The sequence below is a fragment of the Trichomycterus rosablanca genome, chromosome 24 (assembly GCF_030014385.1).
Source record: "Trichomycterus rosablanca isolate fTriRos1 chromosome 24, fTriRos1.hap1, whole genome shotgun sequence".
Lineage (NCBI taxonomy): Eukaryota > Metazoa > Chordata > Actinopteri > Siluriformes > Trichomycteridae > Trichomycterus > Trichomycterus rosablanca.
Window position 1 is genome coordinate 7,919,062 of NC_086011.1, and position 13,450 is coordinate 7,932,511.

The following is a 13,450-nucleotide window of genomic DNA, read 5'->3' on the forward strand; positions in this document are numbered from 1 at the left end:
CGAAAGCAATGGAAAAGGGTCGTACAGAAAGCTCGTGACCCAGCGGCACCTACAGCAGCATACTGGCTTCGAGGACGCCCTCAACCGGATGCCAGCTAAGGACTAAATAAAATAAATAAAAATAATGTGTGTCCAGCAAACTCATGGTCAGTTGTTTGTAGACTTTTTGCCTATTTGTGTGGCTTGATTCTAAAAAGCATACCAGCAAATACACCATCCAAGTTATAGTGTGCAGTGTTTGAACTGAACTGAAATACACAATCCAGTGGGGTTGGAATGGGGCGTCAAGCAAACTAATGACCGGTTGTTTGTATTCCTTTGGCTAGAGTGTGTGGTTTGATTCTAAAAAGCAAACCAGCAAACACACCATCCAAGTTATAGTGTGGACGCAAGTACAGCGTTTGTACTGAACAGAAATGCACAATCCAATGGGGTGTCGACAAGCTCATGGCCAGTTGTTTGTATACCTTTGGCTGTAGTGTGGTTTGATTTCTAAAAAGCAAACCAGCAAAAGGGGTGCAGTGTTTAAACTGAACTGAAATACACAATCCAATGGGGTTGGAATGGGGTGTCCATCAAACTTATGGTCAGTTGTTTGTATACCTTTGGCTGTGGTGTGGTTTGATTGTACCCACCACCTAAATTATACCAAAACCAAACCAAAACCAAAAATATACAACGTTAACTAAAATCAACAAAAAGTCAATTAAATGGTGCAGAAAAAAACTGAAAGCTCCGACTTAAAAGCATTTTTTAATTAGCAAAGGTAAAATGAACAAACAATATAAAGAAAAGGCAACAAAACTTGACCCAAAGCACTCCAATAAATGCACCAGCATACCCCAACACTAAAGTCCTAATGGATTTATTTTCTTTTTTTCAACTTTTACTTTCTTATTATATTTATTTTCTTTAGTTTCACATTATTTTAGCTTGTTTTTAGCATACAAACGTTACCAGGCTGATCACATTACTGGCTCAGTCATGTGACACACATAGACTCAGCGCTGAGCTAAACTCCAAACACGCAAGCGCTGGGTCCAGCTGCTAAGCATCAGACTAATGAGCGCAAAGACTTCTGGGAAGTGTAGTTTTACGTGCTTGTTAAGTTGATTCACACAGTACGTGTTTAAATAAGTTGATAAAAACCCAACTAATTAGGAAAGCTTTAAAATAATGTTAACACAATTTTAATACACTAAAATGTGTAATAAAAATCGTGACTTATTTGTTTTTTTTATTTTGCTTATATAGCTGAATGGAAGTCTGTAATAGCACTCCATATTAATATTAATGCTAATGACTTTGGAATAAGACACTATGGTGTTGGGTGTCCACAAACCTTAGTCCATTTGCTGTGAAGACCCATTCATGACGCCCTGATAACACACCAAACAGATGTTAGTAAAATCAATACATCAATAGTGCACATGTCCAGAATTGGAAAACAGGGTAAAGAACAAGGGGTGTTTGTGTTTGACCAGCAAAAATGAGTCGCTGCTCGACTAAGAACACAAACAGTATGTGACAGTACGTGTCTCTAATTTTTTTGGAGTGAAAAGGTGGCAGGATGGCAGATAATCTGAGTCTGGGTCTTACTTTGTGTCACAGTCTGTCATGTTCTCTGGAATCCTTAATTTCCACTTGGGTGTAAAAGGATTGGCATCCTGTTCAGGGTTTATTCCTGCCTTTTTAGGGATGGGAAGGGTCTTGTTGAACCCACTGCAATATTAATCAGAGTAAGGCTGCTAGTAAAAATGAGAAACATTGGTTGGATATGTGTGTGGGGGTTGTTTATTTATTGGTCTGTATTATTATTTTGTTAATGGTTCCACAGCACAGATCGTTGGTCATCAGTCATCAGTCTAAAGCTCAGTTGAGTTATGCAGTAAAAACTTGATCTATTTAGGGGTCACTACAGTGGATCTGGTCCACATACCAGACTTGGCTTGGTTTTCACACCAACTGCCCTTCCTGATGCAATCTTCCTATTTATATCCAGGCTTGGAACCAGCACTGAGAGCGCACTGACAAATGCACCTCCAAATGCTAGGCTATCTCGGTCCATGTCCATGCAGGTTCCTGAATAGCCAATAGCATCAAAGAAATCTGAACCCTGGGTAGTGGGCTGGGGTATTTTACTTCTGTCCCAGACAAGCACCTCAAATAATACATGAAGAAATGCTGATCCCACAAGGATGCTGTGGCAGGAACTTGGAAAAAGGGCAGGTCACGATTAAGGGCTGAGTCCGCCTGGTTGAACTGATGATATCAGGATATCAGGGTTGAAAACGGTAAACAGGGTTAAAACCTGGGCGTGCTCCATGCAAATGTTACAAAAAGTGTCATAAACATTTTCATTAGTGCTAAATGACCTAGTTAGTGAGATTAAAATAAAAGTAATACTATTAAAACGTTTTAGTTCTATTATAAGAGAGTTGAAATGCTTTTGGTATTGATCCATATACTTTTATATATAAGCACACGTCAATAATTTATGCCATTAGCCTGTATGCCCTCTTGCCCATCAATTTCATTAAATTCAAGGGTAAACTAAACAGAAGGGGAATGACAAGTTTGTCATCATCGAAGATTCACCGCTAGCTTTTAAGTCCCTGCTGCTTCTGAGTAGAGAGTTCCTCAAAACTGCTGGTCTGTAAATTTTACACAGAATAAAGCGCATCAAAAAAGAGAGTAGAAGTTCTGCTGGCAGAATTGCCTTGTTGACAAAACAGGTCCTAGAACAAAGCTTGGGTCATTTGGGCTACAGGAGTGAAGGACCACATTGGTTTCCACATTAGTCAGTCATGAACAGGAATCTGATGCAACAGTGGGCACAGGTTCACCAAAACTGTACAGTTAGAGATAACCCAAACTGGTACCTTATACTGGTACTTAATGGTTCGGATTAGAAGTACTTCTGGCAGAATTGCCTTGTTGACAAGACCTTCCTTCCTAGCATAAACCTTGAGTCAGTTGGGCTACAGGAGTGAAGGACCAGACTGGTACCTTATACTGGTACTCAAAACTTGTTCAGATGGTCACTGTCTACAGTCAAGCAAGCTTTATATCATCTGTAAACTTGTGACTTGAGCTGCATTGGCGACACAACAGTGAACTTCAGTGACCCAGGTTCAATCCCTGCTTCTGGTTACTGTCTGTGTGAGATCTGTCAGGATTGTTTTACTGGTAGGCGGATTGGCTACTCTTAATAACGTCTAGGTGTGAGTGAGTGAGTGAGTAAATATGTGTAAATGGGTGTGTGTGATATGCCCAATGAAAGACTAGACCCAGTACAGGCTGGATTTCCACCTTGCTCTGAGTGGTTCCATGGTGGATGGAACCCCTATATTATTTTGGAAGCTGGGGCAAGAACGGCCCTTAAGTCAAGAGGGTTAATAGTCTTGCTCAAGGGTCCAACAGTGACTGCATGGCAGAGCTGGGATTCAAACCCTTTGAGAGCCCAAAGCTCTACCCACCAGGCAACCAATGCCCAACCATCAGACCCACCGTGATACTGACTGGATTGAAATATCTGAACTGAATAAATAATTCAATCATAAGCTGAAATATGGCTAATGGAACAACTTTAGCGTTTGTTTTCATCGTAAATGCTCTCACGTAATGCTTGCTTCGGCTTTTCTGAATTATGGGCGTTTTTATTGCGGCCGTAAAACGGTCGATCGGTGTCGTCAGAGTGAATAAATGCGTCCGCGTCTCATAAAATATGCTTCTCTAACATATACAGGAATCAATATGGGACAAAAGGAAAGTGCTGGAAATGTGGATAATGGCACACATTTCAGATCTAAAAGCAAACTGCAGATGGCATTGGAAACGCAAACGATGATAACCTGTGGTGTGGCATGCACCTGCTTTTCATACGGCTTTTGACATCGGACGGACCCGCTCATTAAGTAAACGCTGTGGCATTATTCATCCGCCACATGCTCCGCTCGCGTCCTCCCATACCTTTGCATTTGTAAAATCGAATGTGGCAAGATGCACATGATAAATCATATTTGCTAGGGGACAGGAGGGCAATTTTTTGGCAGTGATCCCGTCCCTGGGTGCCGTCCCTTTAGCTGAAAGGGTGAAATGAAAATGAATGAGTAATTTAGAATGCAGCAGGAGATGCTGGAGCACTCTGTTAGATGAAGAAGGAAGGGAAAGGGGGGGGGACAGGTTGTAACGCAGCACCTGGCATGAGTTCGCGTCAGGAACATCTGCCTGTGTTTATTTTAATTGTCCCCGATGGAGAGAGGGCGAGGAAGAGGAAGAGAGAGGAAGAAGGAAAGGAGAAGAGAACTCTATCTGATTATTGAAGTAATGCTAAAACCCCTGTTGATGGAAGCAGTTTTGCAAGTCATAAAATTTCCAAAACCCTCTCAAGACTGATTGGTCGAGTGCTGGCTACCTTTCACAAGTCCTTCATGGACAGACTAAAACACAGCGCTGAATAAACATGAGACAAAAGTAATTGGACACCTGACCATCAGCTTGTTGGACAACCTGCTTCGAAAACAAATGACGTCTGTGTTAGTTGTTGAGAAGGCTTCTCACTGTGGGAATTTGTGCCCATTCAATCAAGAGCATTTTTATGTCTGGGCTCATGATAGGACAGGCATGATGGGACAGAAAAGGGCCTTCCCTAAAATGTTGTAAGGATACATGTGTAAAATTTACTTTAATAATAGATTTATAATAGATAATAGATTTATTACACCTGTGGCTGGAACACATGAAATCAACAACTAGAAGGGGTGTCCAAATACTTTTGTCCATATAGTGTACATGGACACCCCCAAAAGCCTGTTTCGGCATGACTTTGCCCCTTTGAAACTTCACATTAATGCCCACAGTTTTGAAAGGTTTAGAAAATAAGGTCCAAAAAGCACATTAAGGTGTCCATATAGTTTTGGATCTATAGTAAATGTGTCAGTATATTGCTTTCTTAACTGTCATCAGTAATGTGCTATTTTGGGGTCTGGTCCACATACCACAATTTTTACCCCAGATGCCCTTCCTGACACAGCACTCCTCTTTCCATCTCTCTTCCTTGGAAATTAGCCAATCGTGTCCAAGCAGACGCCCGACCGGCTGACCAACACCGCTAAGATTTGAACCCTGGATCCCCAGATCTCAGCAGTTGTGGGCCATTGTGCCACTTGAGCGCCTTGAACAAAGAAGATTACAGTGCAGCTTATTTATTATTTATTATTTTTCACTGTCTGATTGTTGTTCCCGCTGTCTTTAGATCATCCTGCAACTAGTGTCTTGTGTAGCGCACCTGTCCAGGGATGGTTCCTACTTCATAACAAGAATATACATACAAGCTGACCGAAGTATCTAGACACAAGACCTTGAGCTTGTTCAAGGTCCTGGGTTCGATTCTTAGGTCCACATTGGAATGGTCTGGGTCCTTTCTGTGTGAAGTGTGGGTTTCCTTTGGGAGCCACACTTGAAAGACACGAGTTAAGGTGTGAATGTGTTAGTGTGTCTGTCTAGCGCTCTGTCAAGGGTATTTCTGTGTACCTTGCGCCCAATGAGAACTTGGATAGGGTTAGGTCAACCCTGATTAGGGTAAGTGGCTTATAAAGTGAGTGAGTAATATGAAGTTGCGTTTTCCAATCCTCCTCTTTACACCTATAACAGCCTCCACTCTTTTGGAAAGACTTTCTACATGATGGTAAAGTGTGTCCCATTTATTTAAAAGAGCATTTGTAAGGTCAGGCACTGACAGTTCATCCCAAGAGTGTTTTAGTGAGGTTTCGGTCAGGGCTCTGATAATATCAGCCAATAAATAAAAGGGCTGTCCATCTACTTTTGCTCATATAATGTATTTGGCAGTGCTCTGCAAATCTGGATGTATGGCGTGCGTTGCTACTTCTTTTTAGGGGCAGCAGAAAGGCTAGGGCATTAATATTTACCAGTCTCACAGGGGTCAACTCGAAATTTATTCGGTGCGCTTTAATAAAATATGGCCCTTTTGGCCCTCCGTCTCCTAAATCCTGAGAGGATTTATCGGCACGGAGCTTTTATTAACCTGACTGCTGGTTTTTGTGCCTGTAAAGAAAAGGATGCGAGCTTTGCACTTAGTGGACGAGTGGATAAATCAATGGAGGGACGTTTTGCTCGTCACAAAAAAAAAAAAAAGTTGCCGTAAGAACAAATAAATTATGACGCAATGCTGAGAAATTGGAGTTTTGGGTCCAGGGCCAGAAGGAGTGGGTGAAAAAGAAGGAACGGTGGGCACAGGGCAGTCCACATTGGCTGGACACATTGGGAACAGGGCAGTAATCATTGAACTCAATACTGAAGACTTAAGGCTGGAGGCAGTGGACGCGAGATGGAAAACACTGGACACAGGGCAAGAAACTGTACAAAGCAGGACAGGAAGGCAAAGAATCAAGGTACCCACTCTTCCAGCTGCTTCACCCTTTTCTTGTCATCTATTATATATACAGTATGAAGACCAGTATATAGTATATAGACCACGTCTGAGGGAGGGATGATTGAAGCCATGTGATGGATTGGCGCCTGTACACAATATTCCTGCCTTGAGACCTGCAGCAGCCCTCCTAGGATGAACCGTTTGATGAATTTCAAAAAAATATAACACATGGCCAAAAGTATGTGGTCACCACTTGAAGTAGCATGAGTCGACTGATTTTAGCCAGACGCATCGCCAACAATCTTCATCCATAATCTTCACATAATGTGAAGGGTATCACCCTCATAACTGAGTTCTAATCTCATCCTAGAACTAATTCCAGTTCCAAAACTATTCATCGTTAGCTATATGGATTGATTTCCAGGCTAAAACAGCAGCTCACAACACAACATGGCAAGCTTCAGGTAGGGTGATGTAAAACACACTGTTATAGGACTCTTGAGCAGCAGAAACCCATAGTCTAAAATGATGATGATAATAAATGGATGAATATGTTTGGTGGAAGCCTTTCGCCCAAATCTAACGTCGACTGTGAAGTTTGGTGGAGGACTAACAAACAGATTGGGGTTCTTCCATTAAAGCAGGGGTGTTCAAATTTTGAAAATGGTAACAGGCCGCAAATGGCGCGCGGGTCATAGTTTGGACATCTCCGCACTAAAGGATTTTAAAAGTTTCACTGCTTCTGCAGTGTGTTTCAAACTACACCATATACGGTTGCACATGTGGATACCTGACCATGAATCTAATATGCTGTGTGCCCCTTCTTTGTGCCTTTTAACACCTCTAGTCTTTTGGAAAGGCTTTCCAAAGATTTTGGAGTGCACCTGAGGGCTTGGTTTGGAGAAACGACTTTCCATGGATGGATGGATAGATAGCAACTCCATCAAAGTGCCCATGGTTGTGGAATGGTATGTCCACCAAGCTCAAGGTCAGGTGTCCATAGAGTGTAGATGTACACTAAATGGACAAAAGTATTGGGACACCAATTCAAATTTCTAACTGAATTCATGTGTTTTAGCCAAAACAATTCCTAACAGGTGTAATAAATCAATTACATAAGAATAAAAGGTAATCAGAAGGTGGCTGATTCAAGCCCCACCGCTGCCAGGTTGCTGCTCTTGGGCCCTTAAGCAAAGCTCTTAACTCTCAATTGCTCAGACTGTATACTGTCGCAAAAATGTGAATGCAAATGTAAACTTTGCTGCAACAGTTTAGGGAAGGGCTATTCCTGTTTCAACATGACTGTGCCTCATGTAGAAAGCAAAGCCAATGAAGACATGAAGAAATGCTCGGTTTAAAAAAACGAGCCCAGCAGTACTAATGCTCTTCAATGGGCACAAATTCCCACAGTCTAGTGAGAAGCCTTCTCAAAAGAGCAGCCATTTTTATACCTAAAAAGATCACATAGACTTCACTCTTTTAATACTATTTGTTTTTGAAATAGGATGTCCAACAAGCTCATGGCCGGGTGTCCAAATACTTTTGGCCATACAGTACTGTATAACAACACGCGTCAGTACAAATTCTCTCCGGCAGACACAAGAAACGTAGAGAAAATGACAACTTTACTATAAAGAAGCTTTTCTAGCTGAACACGTCGCAGCATTTCATCGTACACGCCACACATTATGATTGTTATACATTATGATTATTGACATTATTGACATTTACATAAAACATTTACCCTGCATGAAAAAGCAATACATTTATGTGTAGACGGGCGTAGATGGTACATTTTAAAAAATCAATAATGTGCTCGGTCATAGTAATAATGATACAATTCCAACAGTTAAATGAAATGTAATGCCATACAGTATATTACATATATTAACTAATAAGCTGAATGCTTAGAATAAATATCTGTGATAAACAAAGAAATGCTAGTTAAATAAAAATGGTTTTCAATGCTTTATATGTACACTCACAGAGCACTTTATTAGGAACGCCTGTTTGGTGCATTCATTGATTATTTTATAAGCAATAATTACTATAGAAATGTACTTTAATGGTAATCAACTGCTGACAAAATACACTGATCAGCCATAACATTAAAAACCACCTCGTTTCTACACTCACTGTCCATTTTATCAGCTCCAATTACCATACAGATACCATATAGTTCTACAATTACTGACTGTAGTCCATCTGTTTCTCTACATGCTTTGTTAGCCCCCTTTCATGCTGTTCTTCAATGGTCAGGGCCCCCACAGGACCACTACAGAGCAGGTATTATTTAGGTGGTGGATCATTCTCAGCACTGCAGTGACACTGACATGATGGTGGTGTGTTAGTGTGTGTTGTGCTGGTATGTGCGTCATGTGATCAGAGATTGTCCACTGATAAAAGGTTGAACAAAGACAACAGCTCTTCTTTATAAAGAGGCCAGTATATTTCAATAATAGTTAAAATCCAACACAACTGAACAACAGAACAACACACACTAAAATGTAATAGCCATGTTAGTCTCAATGCAGTGCTGAGAATGATCCACCACTCTAGGGTCAGTAGGGTTTGCTCTTGACGGATAAATGGGGTACAGAGCAACAGATTGGTAACAGTCCGTAATTGAATACCCCAAAAATTTCATCTGCATTGTAGGTGTAGCTTATACAATAATAAATGACAGTATGTACAAGACAGGTGTACCTAATAAAGTGATCGGTATATTTAGAATTTCAGTTCAGACATATAATTATGATTGTATTATGATTCCACTATGTATTTGGCCACCAAAAGAAGGACATTTATTTATGTGGGTAACTTTAAATATATGCGATTTTTTATTGTTTAATATCATTTTATTGTTTAATGACTTGATTCTTTAAATACTTCCAATGACTGCCACTATTTCTCTGTACCCATGTGCTTTTCTATCCAAGTAGCTGTCCAGGTAGCTGTCCATAAAATCTGAAACTCTTTGACACACATACTTGTATTTATTAAGGGAAGTTACCATGTCAAGGCCAGATAAAGTTACCAGGTAATTAGTAGGTTGGCGCATTACCTATGCTTATAGGATGACCTGCCACCTTTTCAATGGCTGCTTTGAAGCAAACGCCAACTGATAAAATGAAGCTATGTAGACACCCCTTCTAATATTTAAATTACACTCATTGCTAATGTGTACAAAATGTTTGAAAGACCCTTCCTGGTCCAAAGACGTGGTTTGACAAGCTCAAGCCTATTGAATACCTTGGAAAGCACCAATAAACTGGTATGTTTGTTGACCAGTCTTTTATCCAAAGGGTTGAGGGCCTTGCTCAGGGGCCAAACAGTGGCAACTTGGCGATGATGGGGCTTGAATCATCAACCTTCTAATTATGAGTCCAGTACCTTAACCACTGTGCTACCACTGCAATGCCAGCATACATTTCCAAACACATTCCATAATTTTTGTGGAAAGTTGTCTCAAAAGAGTGGAGGCTGTTAAAGATGTAAACTCTATTACATCTATTCTTTCTTTCTGGTCTGCATACCTAATTTGGCACAGTTTTTACCATGGATGCCCTTCCTGACTCAACCCTCCTTATTGACCTGTGTGTGCACTTCCGAACGGCTAGGCTGTTCGGCCAGCCCTCCTCCCCTCAGCCACAGCCAATCATGTATGTGTATAATACGCACAACCTGTGAACAGCACTGCTCAGATTTGAACCCCGGATCTCAGAGGTAGTGGGCTAGACCACTGTACCGCTGCACCACCTGCGGTTACATTAGGGCTATGGAATGACCTGACCATTACCTTGTTGGTCATCCTGTTTGAAACAATTGGCATAAATATAAAGTTGCCACCCTTTGCAGTCATAACAGCCTTTTCTCCTCTGGGAAAGCTTTTAACCAATGGTGTTCCTCCACACCAAAGTTGTAAAACCATGTCTTTATGGACCTTATGGTCATGCTAGGACGGGAAAGAGCCCACCTCAAACTGTTGCCACCTTTTGGAGATGGACATGAAGCAGGGGTGTATACATATTAGTGGCTATATGGTGTACATAGTTGGGAGTCCTAGAGAGCATATCTGGACCTCTTGTCTGTAAACAGTTGGCACTTGATTATGTTGGTCACTTCAGGTGGTCTTGGAGGAAGCATGTAGCCCAGACACACATGGTTAGGACCAAATTGGTAGACAACTGGACAAAAACTTGGACAAAATTTGGGTGAAAAAAAAACATTTAATTTGCAATTTTCAAGCCAAATTTTATTATGTAGCAAGTATTTGGTCTATACATTATCTATACATTGACTGACATCGTTTTGCCACGTATACCAGCAGTACTGGTATACCAGCGAGTTAGCAAACGGCTATGTACATCGCCGACTGTACAATCTGCTAAGGACTTTTCTTCAAGTACATTGTGCTTGCTGACAAGGACAAGTGGACATTAAAAAAAACGAAACGTTCTGTCAGCTATACTCTTTTCATCTTGTGCTGCTCGTGACCACTCGTGATACATTTAAAGTCAATGAAGGTGTGTTAAACAGGAGAATATAAGGTAGCCTGACTAAATTTGTCTGCCTATATTAAAAAAGTAATCTGATGATATGTGAAAAGTGACAAAAGCTGATGTCTTACATGAATTTTTATACAAAGAAACAAGGGATCATCATTCATGGTTCATAGAAACTGGAAACCAGTAAGGCTACGTTAAGAAGAACGTTTTCAGGATCCATCTAAAATGCCATCTATTGCTATTCATTCAGTAAAAGACAATGTACTTCCAACTGACAACGCATCAAAATGATCTGAATGAGTTTTACCGTTATTTACTAGTGTCAAATGAAAGGGAAAAACTGAGACCCTACAATTACAGACGGGGGACGTTACATTTTGGCGTTGCTATGCTTTATACCTCGTTCTCCTTAACTTAGACCTGTTGGCTGCTCAGGTGGCGTTGGGGTAAGAAAAAAAAAACTCTGAACACCAGAGCTGGGATCTCGAATACATCGTATCGTATCGGCTCTGCCTGCCGGCTGGGCTGAGCAGCCACATGAACAACGATTGGCCTGTTGTTCAGATAGGGGTGGGATATTAAAAAAGCCGGATAGGGTCTGTCTCATAACTAATGCAATTACGACCTCTGTTGGCTGATTGATGGCGCCTGCACAGAGACAGGGGAAAAGAGTGCTGTCAGGGTGTGTCTCTCCGTACACAGTGCTGATCCGCATTGCTCTCGTCAAAGTGTTGGTGACAAAATGCATACGGCTGCTGCCCACCTGTCGGAGGGGGCGTGGGTTAGCTTAGTTCTCCTCAACCAGAGCAGGGATCGGCATTGGTGGAGAGGAAGCATGACGCAATCAGGCAATTGGACGCGCTAAAAGGGAGAAAATGCAAACTAAAAACTTAGACCTGTTGTCCCCATTAGTGGACACTTTTGTCTGCCATCTAGACAATAAAGTAAAAACGATAAAAAACGCATAAAAAATCAAAGCTTGAGTCTTAAGATTTTAAACCAATCAACTGACAGGAATGCCAAGCCAAGTATTAAATATTTCTTCTTTCTATTCTGTTCCAGAACCTAATAAATGATCGTTTGGGGGTCGCTTCCTTGTCTGAAAGCTGCTCTGTGTGTAATGATTACACTGCAGCTAATCCATTGCAATAAATGAGAAATCCTAGTTTCACATCCCGGACGAACCCCCATCTCCAATCTGCTCCACAACTAAATAAAATGAATACAAAATCAGCAAGCTTTCATTGCATTGATGGATCTGATGGATTCCAAAAATGTCCTCGTGAACGTAGCCTGATGCTGCAGAAAGGAAATGTGCTATTATCACAGAAAAAGAAACCAGAGCATACCAGTGCCTTATAATATAAAATATGCAGACTGGTACCAAAGCAACCCCATAAATCTCCAACCTAAATAAAACCCGTTATTTACATTGATGAACAAGAGCACCGTACTTAAATTAATCAAAACAAACTCTTTTTTCTTTCCGTGTCATGTAAAAGTGACATTAAATCAATGGTACTACATCGATCAACACATCGGAACAGTAATACAAGATCAGTAATACTAACAGAGCAGCACACTCAATGGATAAAACGAAATGTACATTTAATGCTGACGTTGTGTTGTTAGTTTACTGCAGACACGACCATCCTTTGCCATCCAGAATGGTTGTAACGTCCGAAGTGATTTTTTAAGTCGTGATGCAATTGTTTTAAGAGCAGTCAAACTTGGGTGTTTAATTTAACATCAATATATTAAGCTATTTTATAAATTAAATAGAAATAAATATTTAATTTGACATACGTCAAGCCCTCTGCAAAACGTGGACTGTGTTGGTGCTAGAGAAACCACAGGGGCTGAATGGGTGTATTGTCATACCTTCAGGTTCATGTGCTGATGTTTTCTAGGTGACCCAGTAGACCAGGTGCTAGTGCCAGATATATGATACGAATGAGTTTTACAGTTATTTACTGGTGTCAAATGAAAGGGAAAACATTAAGACCCTGCGGTCACATATGGGGACGTCACATTTTGGCTTTGTTACGCTTTATACCTCGTTCTGCTTAACTTAGACCTGTTGTCCCCATTAGTAGACACTTTTGTATGCGGTCTAGACAATAAACAAAATAAATACAAGATAAAAGTGCATAAAAATCAAGACTTGGGTCTTAACCTATCAACTGACAGGAATGCCAAGCCAAAGTATTAAAACATTTTTCTTTCAATAATTCTTTCATTTTTCTGTTCCAGCACCTAATAAATGATCGTTTGGGGGTCACTTCGTCATCCGAAAGCTGCTCTAAGTGTAATGATTACTCTGCAACTTATCCATTGCATTAAATTAAAGCTAAATCAATAAGAAATCCCGGACGAACCCCCAACTCCAATTTCCTACACAGCTAAATAAGATCATTTAAAAATCAGCAAGAAAAAAGGTACAGTAACATGACACAGTCCTTCAGCACACAGACCTGAAGGTAAGACAACACACAAAAACATCTACACACACATACATACATACACACAAAAAAGCTAAGGTAGCTAC